Below are 17464 nucleotides of genomic sequence, written 5' to 3'. Positions count from 1 at the left end.
CTTAGAACCTGTAGAACTGTCTCACTTAGTTAACTTAGGAGGATATCTTGTGAGTTTTGGAATAGCTTGAGTCTGAAAAATGCATTTTTGAAGCCTCAAAGATCTGTACATTGCTTGGATGATTTTTGACACTAGTCTTGGTTTGGACCCTAGGAGTAACCTTGATTATTTTCATCCCCGAATCTCTTAAAATCAGCTAAACTTGAACAGAAAACTTTGCCTAAGACTTAAAAAAAGAATTCTGTGAAAATCCTGCTTGTTGAGTTACTTTGACTTGAAGTTTGAATATTATTCATGTTAGGTTTGCTATTTGTTATTACTTAACTTGGATGCTTAAAAACTAATTTGAAAAGTTATAGTATTAGGAAGATATATTGGACCTATGTTTTGCTTGGAACTGGCTTTAAATCTTGAGAGTGGAGTTGGCTTAATTGTTTACTCACCTACTTCCAACCCCTAAGTTATTCTGGTTTGACATTTGAAGTTTGAATCCTATCTATCATTGAAAATATGGTCGAGGATGTATTAATGTAGATACTTCTAGTCTGTTTTGATTCTTTGGCTGATGTTCTGATTATTTGACACTATGAATTTAAAAAGAAGAAGAACTGGAAGTAGCTTTGATTAGGAGTTGAGTGCTATATTTTTTTATTTTCTATCTTGTCTTTTCCTTCCCCTTCCTAAGTGATCTTAAGGTTTACTTTCATGCTCTATGGGTGACAAACTTTTACTGAAAAATCCTTAAGAATTCTGCTTAACTTGGAATATTGATGAGTTAAGAAAAGACAAAAATGAAGTGGTGAGTTCAATAATTATAAGTTGCTTACGCAATTGTCCTTTTTCCCTTTCCTATTACTTGATGATTCTGCTTATATATCCTGTTTCTTAGATGCTATTTAAGACCTAGGATGAGCGTCATGAAACCTATACTCCCCTTTACTTGATCATGCAACTCAGACTTGAGTATTTTGCTATGAACTCTTTATGTTATGACCATATGTAACCTCTACTTGTGCCTTAGTTCATTTGAGTAGTTCATTTGAGTAGTCCTAGAGATAAGTTTGAGACTAGGACACCACTTAAAACCTTTGCAAGTGTCCTATATGATCTACTACATGTTGGAATACCCTGTGATTTACTAGACCATCTCTGTAGCTTATTGTGAGTTCTTATATTAAGCCTTTGAACTATTTGTGCATTTTGGGAATTAACTTATGGCTAAATCATCATTTGAGACTTTCCTTTGTGACATATTACAATCTGGCATGACCAAAGATAACTTTTGAAACTTGTTAAGTTCAAACTTGGAAAAATTCAAAGTTTGGGGCTTTGTTAAGCCTCAAAACTGGCATTGTTTTGTCATTTTGATTCTACAATAGACTAATCTTGATTGAAAGTGGAAGACCACACCTAGACTACCATGTCTATGCATTTGCTCTCCTTAAAAGATAGAATTTGGCTCATATGTACGAAGTTTAGAAATACTTGCTTGAATCTGTTTGATCTTTTACCCTACTAATTAGCTAGCTATTCTAAAACCAAAATCAATATGACTTTTATGTCCTAGCTATTGTGCACAGTTCTATTCTTGTTTGTATTCCTTGTTATCCTGTCATTTCTGTATTACTCTCGCTCTGAATTTGTTGATAGTTTACTTTAAATTTGGATAATATAAAACCTCAAGGAGTTTGTTTGGTCTTTGCTGGTTGTTAAATGTTTGATATGGGCTTGAAAGTGAACTGTTTGGAACCCTTTAAAATTATTAACTGATTATTTGTTGATACTGGTCTTAAGACCTGTTTGTGATGTTAAAAGTTAGTTAGCAGCCTAAGATTTTGACTGTGTATACCTTTATAGGAGTTGGATTGACTAAGTATGAGCGGGTGTATATCAAGTATATGGAGGGTATCCAATTGTGTTTTGCTCTGCATTAGGTGTATATCATGGGGTATTTCACGTATATTCAGTTTTGACACTTCGTAAAATTCGAGAATGCTTTGGTTTGGGCCCTGGGTTCTGGGCTCATCTCTTTATTCGACTGGACCTCTTTATATTGCCTATTTAGTAGTTGGGCTAGTTGGGCCGGTTTACTGTTTTATCCCATATATTTGAGAAAAAATGTCCCTTTTGCATAAACTGTCTCTCCTATTTATTTTTAATAATTATGGGCCTAGCCCAATTCTATTGTAATTTAAATTTTTGGCCTTGTAATGTAATTATGTCCTTAAGTTGAAAACTAATTCAATGTATGCCCATGTTTATTGTAAACCCTTATCCTTTGGTCGGTCCAACGAGGCCCACTAACTTTCCTAGATCAAGTCGATCTCAACCATGGATAGACTGAGCATTTGGAGCAAATAAATTTTATATGCATTTATTCGGTTGGGCTTGGTAGGCCCAACTCCCTACCTCCTATTATTTACTTGACAAAAATTGATGAAATGTGCCTTATTGGAACCTTTAAAAAAATTGTCACGTAGTTAGAGTTGCCAAAAAACTATTTTAAAAACAAAAATTGTAAAAATTGATTTTGACGAGTATTAGCATGCAAAAACGTATTGGACTAAAACTGCCATTTTGAATGGACATTTCTCTAAGTACAAATCATGGTTTTGGACAAAAAATGACTTTATAAATTTTATGGACTTAAAGACAAAAAATGATTATGGACCGTGCATATGGACAATTTGGACAAAATGTGGACTCGTACTATTTTTTGAATTAATTTGGACTAAAATATTAAAAATTAAAAATTAAAAATATGGTTAGAATATGGATAATAATAGTATGCCAAAAATGATTTTGTAAAACTTAAACTAAAAACTCTTTTTTAAAAAAAAAATAAATAACCAAGTGGGCTTACGTGGTGTTCTACTTAGGTTAACGCCTTCGGGTTTTAACCAAGGTGTTCTAGTCCGAAACCCAAAACGCTCAATTTTGGGCAAAACTTTACCACTTTTATTTCTTGAAAGTGTAGTATTTTTGCATGAATGACTAACCTTTTATTGCGGGAATCTAAAACAAAAGCAGTTTTTATAAAAAAAAAAATTTATATTCATAGGGCATACCATTAGAACCCATAGGTCAACCATATTTTACGGATCCTTAATACTGGGGTGCCTAACACCTTCCCCGGGGGATCACCAGAACCCTTACCCAAACTTTGGTATAGATTGGTTTCTTTTAAAACTCAACTGTTTTAAATGAACCCTTTCGAACTGGTTTTCCTAACTTACCAATAAGTTAGGTGGCGACTCTAAAACGATGTCCATTTAGAGTACCATCCATGTAGAAGTTTATTTTTTTCTTTTTCCTGGTATGATTGACAATTATACTTTCTCGGGACACTTTCTTTTTTTAAATAAGGCAAGTGAAAATACGACCCGCTACACACCTTCTAGAGTCTTGAAACAATTTGGAGGACACAAATCATACCCTAAGTTGGAAATATGGGGGATTTCATCATTGACTATGATGATGATAGGATTCCGAGGGCCAAAGATTGTCTTTGTGAGTGGAATGGTCGCATATCCTGGGGTCCAGACACTTTAGCACCTGGCAGGTTCTATCCGGGTTGTGAAGAAAAGTATAGAGATTGTTTGAGGGCCGACTTGCAAGGCACTCTCACTCTCAAATCCATCCTCTACACTTGTGTTCAAGACAAGGACTCCAAAGCTGAAATCCTAGCCCATTTGATTCAGAGAAAGGCCGATGATAAGGATGATAAGTTGTCACGACCCAACCCCGTAGGCAGTGACTAGTGCCCGAGCTGGACACTCGTACACACTTGTTAACTATAATCGTCTACAACTAGCATAACGAGAACTCATATACATATAAAGGCAAGATGTTATTTTAAAGCTGTCGCATATATGCATATCAAAGCCACCTGTCTCCTGAGGAGTTATAACTTTCAGCAGTTTATATCGCACATAAGCCGGCAAGGCTGTCATATATAGGGGAACGTCCCAGTAATACATAAGCCAACAAGGCTACCATTATACACAGCTACCACAACAAATATATATATCTACGCAAGCCGACAAGGCTGCCACTACACACAACATCCCAAACATATATATACGCAAGCCGACAAGGCTGCCACTACGAATGGGTACGCCCCAAACATAAGTCATGTCCGCACAACGAAACAACAACTATATACAGACCCACACATATGTCTACAGACCTCTAAGAGTACCGACAGTATCATATGACGGGACAGGGCCCCGCCGTACCCTGAACAAACACATATATATATACAACAAAAAGGATCTATACCACAAAGCTAGGCTCCGGAACAAAGGAGCACTCCAAAATAGCTGAATAGATATACTAGGCTGGCGGATCTCCGAAACGAGCGTCTGTACCTGCGGGCATGAAACGCAGCCCCCCGAAGAAAGGGGGTCAGTACGGAATATGTACTGAGCATGTAAAGCATGAAATATAATAAATAGGATCATACTGAGACAAGAGTGTAGGACCCAGTGCAACAACCAGAAAACCATAAGACTTACCTTTGAACATAAATCATATGCGTCAACATCATACCCATACCATTATAGGACTTAACAACATAACTAGATAATCATACTGTACATAAGCATATATAATGTGTCCCGGCCTCTAGTGAGGGACTCGGTGAATAAAACGATCATATGCCATCCTGGCCGCCATCCCCATATCATCATGTCATCATATCATCATATACATATATATATATATATATATATATATATATATATATATATATATATATATAAATATAACGTGTCCCGGCCCTCTAGTGAGGGACTCGGTGAATAGTGCAGTGGATCTGCGCACGAAAACATGTCCTGGCCCGGGACTCAGTGAAGGATGTAACGGTAAGCACGAGCAGAGTAATAAGCAACCATATACTTACCAATTATCTTTTGAGACTCAATAGATAAGTAAACTACTCAACTTTCAAGTATCGGGATAACAATCATATTAAGTTCTTTCTAAATGTTATTACGAACTATAACAAGGAAAGTTTCAGGGATCATATACATGTATCAAATTAACATAAGATAGCTTACAAAAGCCAAGTACACATCTAATTATGGAGTTCTTTAAGAATAGGAACTTCTATACATCATATTTTAGTCAATCATGTAATAGACTCGAGGCAATAGCTCGACTATCCTGAAAGTTCTAACATCAAGAACGAATAAAAATCATGAATCATGCTTGGAACTAGAGAGTAGAATTTCCCCAAGGCTCATATTATATCTTACTTACATCTAGGACATGCCAAAAGAAAGAAGGGATAGGCTTTACATACCCGTCGACGATTATCCGTGAATCCTTTTTGCCTCGTCGCTCTTTTCGCCTATTTATATAAGAGTGACGTTATCGTTAGTAACCACATTTTCTAGTTCGAAACTCTATAGTTCATTCTTTTATAGGACCTACATTCCAGTCTATATATATTCTCACTTAAGTTTTCTATTATCTAACATTTTGGCAAAAATTCGGCAGCACTTCCCCTATAGGTTCACCTATCCCAAATTTCCAATTGTGCTCCTGTAGACACAGAAATACCAATAACAATATATGGGCATACTTATACTTCCAATTCCTTCAATTCAACAAGAACAACAATATGTTCCTATCAACACAATTTCAACTTTAACTTTCTAATCTTTTCGCCATATAGTTCGGGAAAACCACAACTATAATGCGACTTAAGATTAACTATCATGCTTGATCAAAACATCCCCCTACTCACGGCCAAAACAGCAACATAACATTACTATTTACAATTCCTTGTATTCAACACACATCTATCAAGTTTTACAAGAATCACAACAACACATTCTTTCTTTCAATTTCACGAAATACACCAATAATCCACACGTCTAACGACATAATTTATACAATTATAAGAACTATATTAGCATCATATTAGCTCCTACAACAGCCCACAAACCATTTCAATTTCAACTTGAATCATTAAACTTCATCCTCACTACACGTCCATAACAACAATCAACCAACCATCAAATAAATCAATTTACCAATTTCTCCTAAACCAGCCCCTACACGGCTTCAATACCAACATACAAAATTCCAAGATTTTTATTCATTTCCACATTTTACCACACGTTCAAACCATCCACAATACTTGTAATAGAAGATTAAACATTGCTTCATATAAGCTTATCACACGGCTCACTTTAAACTTCAACAACAACATTCTAATACCAACATGCATAATCCTTATACATTAAATTCACATTTATACATATTCACAATGCATCCAACTCACCATAAAACATATGAAAAGTGATCAATTCTTACCTTGACACTTAATCCTTCAATCGGCTAGCACCTATAATTTAAGATAGCACTTGTTCTTGTTTCCTTAATGAATACTTCCACATCACAATTGTCCTTCTAATTCAGCTAGAACACTTTGGAAAATTAATTAGGATCAAGATTCCAAGCTTGCGAAAACCTCAACCATGGTCGAACCTACCTTCACTTGCTCCTTTTTTTTTTTTGAAATGTTGAATATGTTGACTATGAGTCATGTTGCCAATATATATATGCATTGTTTAGGCCCTACACGTGCCCTTCTATGGTGGCTTGCATTTGATGACTTAACTTTTGTTTTCTCTGAAACTTGCTTTGCAAAGTGTGAGATGAAAGGTTCATCCACTTTTCATTAAACTATACATATATTGTTCCCAATTTCCCTACATGTGCTTTTCCCCATGTTGACCCACTAACTTAGCTTTATTTCATTATTATATTTATTTATCATAATTTCTTTTTGAAGAATGATCGGGTGGGGCCCACCACCAAACCTAATTAAGCTAATTAATTTTTAATTACTCACTAAATATTGTCTAATAATCTAATCACAATTAATTAATTCCCAATCTGTAATAATAATATTTTTACACTAAATACAATTTATAAACAATTTATGTTCTAATTGAAAATTAAAAATTACAAGTTTCCATTTCGTGTCCGGGAAGGGTTCCGTCTTTACTCGCGTCGATTCTTTTGCGAAAAATCTCGGCGAATAAAAATACGGGGTATAAAATCCTTCCCCCCTTTAGAACATTCGTCCTTGAATGTTGAATTGATCCCGTCGGGTTCTATAAGAGTCTTGGGAAAGGTTCTCTTTATCGCCAACATATAGATTGATCAGACAATTAGCACAACTAAGCAAGGAGTTTAGGTTACCTGTAGGCGTAGGAAAAAAGTGAGGATATTTCTTCTTCATCTCCTCTTCAGCTTCCTAAGTCATCTCCTCTCTGTTATTGTTTCGCCACAATACTTTAACAGAAGCCACGTCTTTGGTTCGCAACCTTCTGATATGTCGATCAAGTATGGCTATAGGCTGCTCCCCGTAGGATAACTCCTCTGTTACCTGGATATCATCTGCAGGAAACACCAGGGAAAGATCGCCTATATACTTGCGAAGCATTGACACATGGAAGACCGGATGTACTGCTTCCAAATCAGCTGGTAGGTCTAACTCGTAGGCAACTTGGCCTACCTTACGGATAACCTGATAAGGCCCAATGTATCTCGGGCTCAACTTTCCTTTCCTGCCAAATCTCATAACACCCTTCATGGGTGACACCTTCAAGAACACCCAGTCACCAACCTGGAATTCCAAGTGTCGACGTCGATTATCTGCATATGATTTCTGTCGACTCTGGGCTGCCAGTAATCTCTCCTGAATAAGCTTTACTTTATCGACAACCTGCTGAACCATATCCGGGCCTATCAACTTAGCCTCACCAACATCAAACCAGCCTATAGGTGATCTGCACTTCCTACCATATAGAGTCTCATACGGTGCCATCGGGATGCTAGAATGGTAGCTGTTATTATAAGCAAACTCAATAAGTGGCAAGTGATCATCCCAGCTACCCCTGAAATCAATAACACAGGCCCGTAACATATCTTGTAGTGTCTGGATGGTACGCTCGGCCTGTCCGTCAGTCTGAGGGTGAAATGCTGTGCTGAGACTCACCTGTGTCCCCAATCCCTCCTGGAAGGATCTCCAGAAGTTAGCTGTAAACTGGGCTCCTCTATCAGAGATGATAGCTGTGGGAACCCCATGAAGTCTCACTATTTTCTTTTGATACAACCTGGCATAATCCTCGGCTGAATATGTAGTCCTGACTGGAAGGAAGTGGGCTGATCTCGTCAATTTATCAACGATGACCCAGACAGATTCATATTTCCGCGGAGTGCGAGGTAGACCTGTGATGAAGTCCATATTGATTACCTCCCATTTCCAGGTCGGAATCTCCATCTCCTGCAATAGTCCCCTAGGCTTCTGGTGCTCGATCTTAACCTGCTGATAATTCGGACACTGGGCAACAAACTCTGCTATATCTTTCTTCATGCCATCCCACCAATACAGGCATCTGAGGTCATGATACATATTTGTTGACCCTGGATGAACAGAATAACGGGCATAGTGTGCCTCCCCCATAACCTGTTGCCGTAATCCTGCAACCTCAGGTACATATAATCTGCCTCTGTATCGTAGTACTCCGTCAGATGTAATCTCGAATGGGGTCTCATCCTTTTGAAGCGCTGTATCTCTATAATGTACAAGAATAGGATCCTCATACTGGTGTCTCTTTACCTCTTCTACAATAGATGACTCAGCAACACCTCGCACAAAAATTCTACCATTATCAGAATCAGTCAAACGAACTCCCAGACTAGCTAACTGACAAACCTCATGGACTATCTCTTTCTGCCCTAGTGGTACATCTGCTAGACTACCCATAGATTTACGGCTGAGTGCGTCTGCTACTACATTGGCCTTTCCTGGGTGATATAGAATATCAACATCATAGTCTTTCAGCAACTCTAGCCATCTCCTTTGCCGCAAATTCAGGTCCTTTTGCTTAAAGATATACTGGAGACCCTTATGATCTATATAAATATCAACATGTACGCCATATAGATAATGTCTCCATATCTTCAAAGCATGAATCACCGCTGCCAACTCCAGATCATTGGTGGGATAATTTCTTTCGTGCTTCCTGAGCTGTTGGGAGGCATAGGCTATAACTCTGCCATGCTGCATCAATACGCAACCTAACCCAACACCGGAAGCATCACAATAAATAACATAGCCATCTGGTCCCTCAGGAAGAGTTAGAACTGGAGCTGTAGTCAACTTGTCCTTCAATAATTGGAAGCTTCGTTCACAAGCATCGGTCCACTGGAACTTAGTTGCCTTCTGAGTTAGCCTTGTTAAAGGCGCTGAAATCGAAGAAAACTTTTCCACAAATCTCTTGTAGTACCCTGATAGCCCCAGAAAACTGCGTACCTCAGTAGGTGTCGTAGGTCTAGGCCAAGTCTTTACGGCCTCAATCTTCTACGAGTCTACCCGAATACCATCAGCTCCAACAATATGCCCCAGAAATGCTACTGAAGTTAACCAGAATTCACATTTAGAGAACTTAGCATATAGTTTCTGATGCTGGAGGACCCTAAGTACCGTCCTTAAGTGATATGCATGCTCTTCTTCTGATCGTGAATAGACCAGAATATCATCAATGAATACAATCACGAACAGGTCAAGGAATGGCTTAAACACCCGGTTAATCAAATCCATGAATACTGCTGGAGCATTGGTCAACCCAAAGGACATCACTTTAAACTCGTAATGCCCATATCGGGTCCTGAATGCAGTCTTCGGAATGTCTGCCTCCCTTACTCGCACCTAGTGATATCCTGACCGCAGGTCTATCTTCGAGAAACACTTAGCACCCTGCAAATGGTCAAATAAATCATCATTCCTAGGGAGGGGATATCTGTTCTTTATAATTACTTTGTTCAGCTGCCTATAATCAATACACATACGCAGCGACCCATCTTTCTTCCGTACAAATAATACCGGTGCTCCCCAAGGTGATGTACTGGGCCTGATGAAGCCCTTCTCTAATAAATCTCTCAGTTGCTCCTTCAATTCTTTCAATTCGGCAGGTGCCATTCTGTAAAGAAGAATAGATATGGGCTGAGTGTCTGGAAATACGTCTATAGTGAACTCTATCTCACGCTCAGGAGGAAGGCCTGGAAGTTCATCTGGAAATACATCTGGAAATTTATTAACCACCGGGACTGACTGAAGAGTCGGTACTTCTGCTTTCAAGTCATGCACACGAACCAGATGATAAATATAGCCCTTTCTAACTATCTTCCTTGCCTTGAGGTATGAAATAAACTTACCCCTCGGTGATGCTGTAACCCCCCTCCATTCTATAATTGGCTCCCTTGGGAACTGGAACCGAACTACTTTGCCTCTGCAATCAACGTTAGCATAACAGGAAGCTAACCAATCCATCCCCATAATAACATCGAACTCAGTCATATCTAGCTCTATCAAATCTTCCTTGGTGCAACGATTATATACGATCACCGAACAATTTCTATACACTTGTTTGGCTATAACAGAATCCCCTACTGGTGTAGCTACTTCGAATGGTTCTATAAATTCAGGTTTTATCCCAATTTTACTAGCAACAAAGGGAGAAATATATGATAATGTGGAGCCTGGGTCTATCAATGCATATACATCTCAGGAGAATATCAATAGTATACCTGTTACCACATTTGGCGAGGCCTCCTGATCCTGTCTGCTAGCTAAAGCATATATGCGGTTCGAAGGACCGCTAGAATTGGAAACTCCGCCACGGCCTCTGCCACGGCCTACTGGTGTCGGAATACCTTGCCCCATAGGGCGCATAGCCACTGAAGAAAATGAACCAGCAACTGATCCAGTAGGCTGAGCTGCACCACCTGAACCACCCCCAAATCGACACTCCCTCATAGTATGGCCTTGACGACCGCAAGAAAAACAAGCACCAGTAATGAGACGGCATTCCCCCAGATGGCGCCTGCCACATCGAGAGCACTGAGGTATGGATGGCCTCGTCTGATCTGAATTCTTGTGCATCTGGAAACCTGAAGTCATGGAGCTTTGACTAGCTCCTGAATACCCCGTACTATCAAACCTCCTACCAGTGAATCGTGAAGGTGCACTCCGTGCCGGCTGAGAAGAATATCTACTATGCTGCTATTGGGGCTGCCCGCCTCGAAACTCACCCAAAGAATACCCAGCTGATCTAACTCTCTTATGCTGACCCCTGCCATGCTCTTTATCAGATCGACGCTCTCTATGTCGGTCCTCAACTCCCTGTGCATATGTCTGCACTCGAGCGATGTCCATACTGGGCTGTGAAGCCATTGCCATACAGCTATCAATCAAGCAATGATCCATCCCCATCATGTAACGATGCACCCTATTAGCCATGTCAGCTACAATAGTGGGCACGTACCTAGCTAGCGAATCAAATTCGAGACTATAATCTCGAACACTCCTGCCATTCTGTCTCAGGTGTAGAAATCTGTCAACTCTGGCTCGCCTCATCTCCGGAGGCAGAAAATGGCCCAGAAAGGCCTCCACGAACTCGTCCCATACTGATGGAGGAGCATCATCACCCCTAGACAACTCCCAGGACTCATACCAATTAACCGCTACATCACGCAACCGATATGAAGCCAATTCAACCGACTTAGTCTCGGAAGCTCTAATTATCCGCAACGTACGCAGCATCTGTCGAATAAAATCCTGTGGATCCTTTGCGGGCTTTGACCCATAGAACTCTGGGGGGTTATAAGTCAAGAAATCACGGACCCTCAAACTATCATGTCTGTCCGCATAATCACCTCCAAATCCGTGTCTGCGAGCCTGCCCCGACACTAACCCGGTCAATAACTGAACTGCGTCCCTCATAGCTCTATCCTCCGCCCCTGGCTGGGGAGCTGGAGGCTCGGGTGCTGGAACCTCAGGAACTGGCGGTGGAGCCGTCCCCTGATCTGCAGCAGCTGCTGCCCTAGGCTCCTCTGGTAGTGGTGGTGTAGCGGAGCTCGCTGACTGGAGCCTAATCTCAGGCGCAGATTGGGCATAAGCCCTAGTGATCCTCCGGGTCTGACTGGTCTCTCCAGCTACTGACTTACCCTTCTGGGCGGCTGTCGCCTTCTTTGGAGGCATCACTGTAAACATAATAATCCGTTAGGGAGGAATTATCCTGATAATACAGCTCTATCGCACGATCTAGAATAAGAAGGAAAGATGACATCCTAAATGTCCTGTAGCTTCCTGTTTATAGATGTGGTGCACAACACACCGATAAACAAGACTCTACTAGACACGGTTTGTAGACACTCCGAGGATGAACCGCTCTGATACCACTTTTGTCACGACCCAACCCCGTAGGTCGTGACTAGTGCCCGAACTGGACATTCGTACACACCTGTTAACTATAATCGTCTACAGCTAGCATAACGAGAACTCATATACATATAAAGGCAAGACGTTATTTTAAAGCTGTCGCATATATGCATATCAAAGCCACCTGTCTCCTGAGGAGTTACAACTTTCAACAGTTTATATCGCACATAAGCCGGCAAGGCTGTCATATATAGGGGAACGTCTCAGTAATACATAAGCCAACAAGGCTACCATTATACACAACTTCCACAACAAATATATATATCTACGCAAGCCGACAAGGCTGCCACTACACACAACATCCCAAACATATATATACGCAAGCCGACAAGTCTGCCACTAAGAATGGGTACGCCCCAAACATAAGTCATGTCCGCAAAATGAAACAACAACTATATACAGACCCACACATATGTCTACAGACCTCTAAGAGTACCGACAGTATCATATGACGGGACAGGGCCCCGCCGTACCTTGAACAAACACATATATATACAACAAAAAGGATCTATACCACAAAGCTAGGCTCCGGAACAAAGGAGCACTCCAAAATAGCTGAATAGATATCCTAGGCTGGCGGATCTCCGAAACGAGTGTCTGTACCTGCAGGCATGAAACGCAGCCCCCCGAAGAAAGGGGGTCAGTACGGAATATGTACTGAGCATGTAAAGCATGAAATATAATAAATAGGATCATACTGAGACAAGAGTGTAGAACCCAGTGCAACAACCAGAAAACCATAAGACTTACCTTTGAACATAAATCATATGTGTCAACATCATACCCATACCATTATAGGACTTAACAACATAACTAGATAATCATACTATACATAAGCATATATAACGTGTCCCGGCCCTCTAGTGAGGGACTCGGTGAATAAAATGATCATATGCCATCCTGGCCGCCATCCCCATATCATCATGTCATCATATCATCATATACATATATATATATATATATATATATATATATAAAAATATAACGTGTCCCGGCCCTCTAGTGAGGGACTCGGTGAATAGTGCAGTGGATCTGCGCACGAAAATATGTCCTGGCCCGGGACTCAGTGAAGGATGTAACGGTAAGCACGAGCAGAGTAATAAGCAACCATATACTTACCAATCATCTTTTGAGACTCAATAGATAAGTAAACTACTCAGCTTTCAATTATCAGGATAATAATCATATTAAGTTCTTTCTAAATGTTATTACGAACTATAACAAGGAACGTTTAAGGGATCATATACATGTATCAAATTAACATAAGATAGCTTACAAAAGCCAAGTACACATCTAATTATGGAGTTCTTTAAGAATAGGAACTTCTATACATCATATTTTAGTCAATCATGTAATAGACTCGAGGCAATAGCTCGACTATCCTGAAAGTTCTAACATCAAGAACGAATAAAAATCATGAATCATGCTTGGAACTAGAGAGTAGAATTTCCCCAAGGCTCATATTATATCTTACTTACATCTAGGACATGCCAAAAGAAAGAAGGGATAGGCTTTACATACCCGTCGACGATTATCCGTGAATCCTTTTTGCCTCGTCGCTCTTTTCGCCTATTTATATAAGAGTGACGTTATCGTTAGTAACCACATTTTCTAGTTCGCAACTCTATAGTTCATTCTTTTATAGGACCTACATTCCAGTCTATATATATTTTCACTTAAGTTTCCTATTATCAAACATTTTGGCGAAAATTCGGCAGCACTTCCCCTATAGGTTCACCTATCCCAAATTTCCAATTGTGCTCCTGTAGACACAAAAATACCAATAAAAATATATGGGCATACTTATACTTCCAATTCCCTCAATTCAACAAGAACAACAATATGTTCCTATCAACACAATTTCAACTTTAACTTTCTAATCTTTTCGCCATATAGTTCGGGAAAACCACAACTATAATGCGACTTAAGATTAACTATCATGCTTGATCAAAACATCCCCCTACTCACGGCCAAAACAGCAACATAACATTACTATTTACAATTCCTTGTATTCAACACACATCTATCAAGTTTTACAAGAATCACAACAACACATTCTTTCTTTCAATTTCACGAAATACACCAATAATCCACACGTCTAACGACATAATTTATACAATTATAAGAACTATATTAGCATCATATTAGCTCCTACAACATCCCACAAACCATTTCAATTTCAACTTGAATCATTAAACTTCATCCTCACTACACGTCCATAACAACAATCAACCAACCATCAAATAAATCAATTTACCAATTTCTCCTAAACCAGCCCCTACACGGCTTCAATACCAACACACAAAATTCCAAGATTTTTATTCATTTCCACATTTTACCACACGTTCAAACCATCCACAATACTTGTAATAGAAGATTAAACATTGCTTCATATAAGCTTATCACACGGCTCACTTTAAACTTCAACAACAACATTCTAATACCAACATGCATAATCCTTATACATTAAATTCACATTTATACATATTCACAATGAATCCAACTCACCATAAAACATATGAAAAGTGATCAATTCTTACCTTGACACTTAATCCTTCAATCGGCTAGCACCTACAATTTAAGATAGCACTTGTTCTTGTTGCCTTAATGAATACTTCCACATCACAATTGTCCTTCTAATTTAGCTAGAACACTTTGGAAAATTAATTAGGATCAAGATTCCAAGCTTGCAAAAACCTCAACCATGGCCGAACCTCCCTTCACTTGCTCCTTTTTTTTTTTTTTTGAAATGTTGAATATGTTGACTATGAGTCATGTTGCCAATATATATATGCATTGTTTAGGCCCTACATGTGCCCTTCTAAGGTGGCATGCATTTGATGACTTCACTTTTGTTTTCTCTGAAACTTGCTTTGCAAAGTGTGAGATGAAAGGTTCATCCACTTTTCATTTAACTATACATATATTGTTCCCAATTTCCCTATACGTGCTTTTCCCCATGTTGACCCACTAACTTAACTTTATTTCATTATTATATTTATTTATCATAATTTGTTTTGAAGAATGATCGGGTGGGGCCCACCAAACCTAATTAAGCTAATTAATTTTTAATTACTCACTAAATATTGTCTAATAATCTAATCACAATTAATTAATTCCCAATCTCCAATAATAATATTTTTACACTAAATACCATTTATAAAAAATTTATGTTCTAATTGAAAATTAAAAATTACAAGTTTCCATTTCGTGTCTGGGAAGGGTTCCGTCTTTACTCGCGTCGATTCTTTTGCGAAAAATCTCGGCGTATAAAAATACGGGGTATAACATAAGTACTTGGAGAAAATAGAACAAGATTAAGCTACCATAGCAAGCTTGAAGCATGAGTTGTAATTCACCCTTGACTGTTTGACTGAGCTCGACGATCGGATTAAGAAGACTTGGGATGATATTACTCCAATAAGCTTCACAGAGAAGGGCTTCTTGAAGGACGCCTTATTGACATCGGCTCATCTCCACATCCAGACCGCCCTCCGAAAGGCCAAGAAGGAAAGGACCGATAGGGCTTCGTTATCAACTACTGGAGGACACTTATGCTGATTTATTTTTCTGTCTTGATTTATCTCTTGTACCCCTTCGGGGAAGAATATTATTAATGAAATTTATGATTATGGGGCAATGGTTTGGTACAAATGTCACATTTATGTTTCAAGCAATTAGAAACCTCAGGAACGCTAGTAGTATATGTATTAATATGTGCTTTGTTGTTTCAAATGTTTTATTGAAATGCTTGATTGATCTCGCGTACCGACCACTACCCAAAGAAAACAGAGAAAAACAACAAAATAGTTACAAACCTGTACTAACCTTAGTTACATTTCCCTAAAAGGTCGTAATGGATGCCATGAACACCCAAGAATATGTTGCCATCAAAAGAAAGATTCAAGACCTAGAAAGGAAAATCCGGGCAGTTAGGGCCCCGATCAAAGAGGTTGATGAGTTGATGGACTCGGCGGAGAGCTCACCCAAAGAGACTACTAAGACAAAGCATCATCTTAAGAATATCTTGGACAAAAGCAAAGGAGTATCTCTCGGGTACATATATTTTTTTGAGGGACAAGGAGATGAGGATGAGGAAGTGGAATCTGACCCGTACAGACCAGCTTGGCCATCAAGAGAGGCTGCCTCCATTGCCTCCGCAAACCAAGGAGAAGAATAGGATGAACGAATAGAGTTTGTTCACCTGGCATCGCCAACTTGGTGGGAAATTACACTCAAGGTCGTCGCCTGCCCTTATCACATCTTACCAAGATATGTGACGTGCGAAGAAATTTTTGACAAGCTCAAGAGTGTGGGAGTCATCTCCGTTAGCCACGAGAGGTTGCCACCCTGTGCCGGGGTCTTTGTGTACAAAAGGTGCCCATTCTATCGAGAACTACCAGGTCATACTGCCAATGAATGTTTCTCCCTCTGAAAGAAAATCATAAGGTTGATCGACGACAAGACCATCCCCAAAATGTGGGGACTTCATTCGTTGTGGTCCACGACACTGTTTCCCCAAGTGAAGAGATTACGTTGAACACTCATAGTTGGCATTACGACTTTACTATCTTCAAGGATGCTTATGCTAGCATTTTTCAAAAGTTGGCCAGCACTGGGAAACTCCACCCAATCAAAGCTTCTTGGAAGGCTCCATCTGAGGTTTCAAGTCGAAGGAAGATATGCCTTTACTATTCTGTAGCCCTGGGGCACGACATCAAGGAATGTCAGACCTTCAAGTTTGAGCTAGAACATTTGGTTCATTTGGGAAACATTTGGGTAGTGCTCCCACCCCAGTACTAGGAATTAAGGCCTTTTGGCCTGGAAAATGGGTTGAAAGGACAAAAAACCCGCTCTGATCACGGGGAGAGGTCACCTTTTCGGCAGATTTTAAAGGATCCCATTTTTTGTATTTTGAACAGATTTGTCCCCTCTCACCCCCCCCCCCCCCCCCCATTTATATGTAAAAGAAACAAAGCTGACCTATGTCCCAAGGAGGGATACGTAGGAAGCCCTTATTGGGCATGGTCTTGGGTAGGTTTAAATCTAGAAGAGTCTTCATTTTGTGTAAACCGGACTACAAAACGGCCTGATTTCCCGTGGAGCGATACGTAGGCCGTCTACATAAGACTCGATCCCTATATTATATAAAAATATATT

This window comes from Lycium barbarum, chromosome 5 (assembly GCF_019175385.1).
Source record: "Lycium barbarum isolate Lr01 chromosome 5, ASM1917538v2, whole genome shotgun sequence".
NCBI classification, from domain to species: domain Eukaryota; kingdom Viridiplantae; phylum Streptophyta; class Magnoliopsida; order Solanales; family Solanaceae; genus Lycium; species Lycium barbarum.
Note: the sequence above shows the minus strand (reverse complement) of the source record.